Below are 5,034 nucleotides of genomic sequence, written 5' to 3' on the forward strand. Positions count from 1 at the left end.
TCTAAATGACCACATGGTGTAAGCACTGAGAAATGTAGGGATTTGTGTGTAGAGTTTTGCAGTAACAGTTCACCAAATCTGACTCATGTGTTAAAGCAGGGCAATAGTGTTTATAGTTCAGCAAAAGGGGTGTGCTTTTTGATAAATGGTGTTATGGTTTTGAAATTTTAGTTCAAAAGCCTAGTTATAGTGTTTTAGCAATCGAGAAAAACTGTAATAGCGAGCAGTGGGATCACTAGACGAGGGCTTAATTAACTCATTCTTGTGAAAATTTTTCACTTTTTTTGTCTGTTGCTCAAAATTAGCCCGTGCGCATTCCGACTCATTTTGCCAGCACGGTTCACATATTAATTTTCACCTCATTAATACTCAGATACAAATATACAGTGACTTTCTTCCATGGTTTGTTCCTTTTTCTTTTTGAGAACTGGAATCACAAACAGTAGGTATTAGGGCTGGGTATCGAGTCCGATACTTTTTAGGCACCGACCAAATTGCCTCGATACCATGGAGTATCGAAAAACGTCTTGTCGTTCTGTAACAAATTTTGATACCTAAGGGGTTAATCTCATCAACGTCAGTGAGCCAATAAGCCTGCAGCACTAGTGTTCGACTAGAAGCGGCGCGGAGCAGATCGATCAGTGTTTGACATCCGCGAGAGCAATTCGAAAGTGTACGGAGCAGTCAAAACAACAGAATGATTTGCAAAGATGAAGAACATGGACATAAATTGTTATGTGGGGGGTTTTTACCTTAATTTGTTGCGGTTTTGTAATTTTGTGGTAAATTAACAATACCTTATTTTTATAATCAGATTTTACGTTTTCATAAGATTCTGATTAGTCAATAATAATTTCTGTTTAATGAATTTAAAGTTATTCTAATACATGTCAATCTATACAAATCTATGTACAAACCCGATTCCAAAAAAGTTGGGACACTGTACAAATTGTGAATAAAAACAGAATGCAATGATGTGGAAGTTTCAAATTTCAATACTTTATTCAGAATACAACAGATGACATATCAAATGTTTAAACTGAGAAAATGTATAATTTTAAGGGAAAAATAAGTTAAATTTCATGGCATCAACACATCTCAAAAAAGTTGGGACAAGGCCATGTTTACCACTGTGTGGCATCCCCTCTTCTTTTTATAACAGTCTGCAAATGTCTGGGGACTGAGGAGACAAGTTGCTCAAGTTTAGGAATAGGAATGTAGTCCCATATAGGCTTCTAGTTGCTCAACTGTCTTATATTTGACCCTCATATTAGTAAATCATAAGCGATTTCATCTTTTTCTCCCTTGTCTGTAAATCTGTTATGTCACTGCATCTTTGGTTGCCAGATTATTGCACCCTCTGCGGTAAGTTATCTTTTTAGCTGACTGTCTGGCAGTAACTGACTTCTCAGTATTTGCATTTTTAATAGCTATTTATATCAACATATTTATCAAAATGTAATGCTCATTTTTACAAAGCACTCAACATTTGAATAACACTTGAGGGTGGTTGATCATGACAATGATCATGATCTTTTTTAAAAAATTTTTATCTATTTTAGTTTTGCTTTTTAGGTTGTGTTGTCTTCCTCCTTCCTCCCCATTGCCAAGTGTGGCCATAGGCACCTTCATTTCAAGGTAATTAATGTATTCAGAGTCACCTCATTAATACTCAGATACAAATACACAGTAACTTTCTTGCATGGTTTGTTCCTTTTTAGTTTTTGAGAATTTGAATCACAATGGCTGCGTCCGAAACCGCCTACTTCTCTACTATATAGTAGGCGAAAAGCAGCAGGCGAGCGAATAAGTATGTCCGAATCCTTAGTATTCACAAAAGAGTAGTCGAGAATTACTTGGGGTCGTACTAATTCTCACGAGATTTGGACACGCGTCTACTTAAAGTGCGTCCGAAACCGCCTACTTCTCTACTATATAGTAGGGGAAAAGCAGTAGCCGATCGAATAGTATGTCCGAAACCTCAGTATTCATAAAAGAGTAGTCGAGAAGTTCCCGGATGTCCTACTACTTCTGCCCAGCTTCTTGAGTGCTCGATCTTAAAGAAGGATGCGTCATAATCGAGCATTGCGGGATATGTGGATGAGGGTATTTACAAATGTAAGTATTACAAACCAAAAACACGGTTCCTTATTTTAAATTTGCATTTGTTGAACTACTTTAGAGCAAATTGTTGAAAGTGTAAAGATGCTAAATGGTACAGTATAGTTGTGATGTTGCTGTAAAAACACGTTTTATTATGTATAGCTAACAGGGGGGAACATGTACATCTCCAAAGTAGATTTACATACATTTTAAATCATATACATCTTAAATACGATTACTAAATGTCTGTTTAATATCTGGTAGGAAAATCTTCGATATGAATTTCATAGAAGTATGTCTAATAGGTCCTAGATATGAAGTAGACATCTGAGTGATGTATATGTGTGTTATTGTGTAGTACAATTCACTGTTGTCAGCACTGTTTGCAATAGATGAATGTAAGTAAAGTAACTAAATATAAGTAATCTATTTTATTTGTCCATTAGTACTGTTGAAAAATTGAGGAACATTTGTGTTGGATAAAAAGCTACTTAACACATCATCAACTAGCTCAGAATATAAATGTAGTTTTGAGCACACAAATCTCAGAGGTAACTTGACTCTTGTCTAGATGTTACAGGAATAGATGAGCACACACGTCTGCTTATCCGGCGGAGACGAGAGCGGCTAATGAAGCAAAGCTGCCATCGAAGGCTTTGAGTGAGTATACTACAGAAATGAATAAAATATCTTTTAAATCTTAAGTTGTAGTTTATTTTAATTATTGTAATTTAATAGATGAGCACACACGTCTGCTTATCCGGCGGAGACGAGAGCGGCTAATGAAGCAAAGCTGCCATCGAAGGCTTTGAGTGAGTATACTACAGAAATGAATAAAATATCTTTTAAATCTTAAGTTGTAGTTTATTTTAATTATTGTAATTTCAAACCGAGTTATCACAGCACTTTTCTGATTCTTGATTCCTGTGCATTTGCTGCAGAGCTTTTGTGGTGAAGCAGGACCTGCACGGAAAGGTGACGGCGGAATTTGTGGGGAAAAAAGGGAAAACCTGAAACAAAAATATAACGTAAGATCATTCTGTTACTTCTAATACAGAAATCAAATGACATTGTGCTGTTAAAATGACTACTTTTGTGTTGTGTTTGTGCATTTTTGTAGGATCTGAAATGTCTGCAGACTGGTGTGAGCAGTGAGGATGGAGGAGTCCACAGCAGCATCCTGGAAATGTCTGCTTATCCGGCGGAGACGAGAGCGGCTAATGAAGCAAAGCTGCCATCGAAGGCTTTGAGTGAGTATACTACAGAAATGAATAAAATATCTTTTAAATCTTAAGTTGTAGTTTATTTTAATTATTGTAATTTCAAACCGAGTTATCACAGCACTTTTCTGATTCTTGATTCCTGTGCATTTGCTGCAGAGCTTTTGTGGTGAAGCAGGACCTGCACGGAAAGGTGACAGCGGAATTTTGTAGGATCTGAAATGTCTGCAGACTGGTGTGAGCAGTGAGGATGGAGGAGTCCACAGCAGCATCCTGGAAAAGGTTTAGTGCCATGGATGATATGCTCCATCACTCCACCTCGTATCTGGACCGGATGCTGCTGTGGTCTCTTCATCCTCAGTGAGCCCAGAGCCAGCGAGAGCATCTAGAGAAAGACCAAAAGACACTGAGGATGTGAGTTTGGTCAAGTTTGTCCTGCTGGTTTGTTCATACAGCATCAGTCAATGGAGCCCGAGTTTCAGAAGCTTCAAAAGCATCATCAAATAATGTCATGAAGCTTCTGAAAGTCAGGCTCCATTGACTGATATTGTATGAACAGAAACCAGCAGGACAAACTTGACCAAAATCACCTTTTGTGTTCAGGAAAAAAAAAATACCCCAAGGATTGAACAGTGTGGAGGCGAGTAAATAATGACTGCAATTATATGTAGTGTACCCTTTAACCCCCCCAAAAAGAAAAAGTAGTACCTTGAAAAAATAAACTTTAAGAAATAAGCAGCTTTATTGAGCATTTGTACCCAAGACACAAAAAAGGATTTACAAAAATCACATTATCATTTATCAGAAACTTTTATCCGAAGTGACTTACAGTGTTCTTATTACAGGGACCCCAACCCCTCAGCAGCCACCAGGAGGAAAGAGCCTTGCTGAAGGACACACCGGTGGTGACAACTGCGGAGATCGAACCAGCAACCTTCTGCTTGCCAGTTCAGTGGTTTAACCCACTACACCACAAAAGTAATGAAGCTATGACAAAAATTAGCAATAATTATTACTAATTATTATTAATGTAGTCGTGCTCATGGAGAGCAGGCACACTAATGTTTGGAGCAGACACAGCAGCAGCCAGATTGTCCCGTATGTGTTCACCTGCTCTTGCTTCAAGATTGTGTGGTACGGGGGGCCTCATCCTCTCTGTGCACTCAGGCAATGATAGCCTCGATGTCCCTTTCTCCTCCATGATCAGATTCAGTCAATGCAGCAGTGAGGGTCGTGATGGATGGCAGAGACAGGTGAAGGTGGACACAGTGGTCAGCTGCTTCATCAGAATAAAGCTGCAGAACTGGCACAGCTGTGTTGAGATGTAGGACGTGGATTCACCGTCTGTAAATACATGTTTGTTAGAACAATATGTTTGAATAAAGCTTTGTTTCATGTGTCGATGACTTGTATTTATTTATTGTCATGGTTACTTTTATTTATTCTTTTACTCATTTATTCATGTTTCCTGTTGTCAGTAAATAAAATATTATTGTTTCATTAACTTGAGATGTATTAACTTTGGCTGCGTTTGTCTAGTGTGTATTCACGCATAGCTATGACATATGACAAAACAAATTACATTTTGCTGGTTTTACTATATATATATATATATATATATATATTTATTTATTTACATTTAGTCATTTAGCAGACGCTTTTATCCAAAGCGACTTACAAATGAGGACAATAAAAGCAGTCAAAACTAACA

This window comes from Sinocyclocheilus grahami, unplaced genomic scaffold (genome assembly GCF_001515645.1).
Source record: "Sinocyclocheilus grahami isolate Dianchi unplaced genomic scaffold, SAMN03320097.WGS_v1.1 scaffold524.1, whole genome shotgun sequence".
NCBI lineage: Eukaryota > Metazoa > Chordata > Actinopteri > Cypriniformes > Cyprinidae > Sinocyclocheilus > Sinocyclocheilus grahami.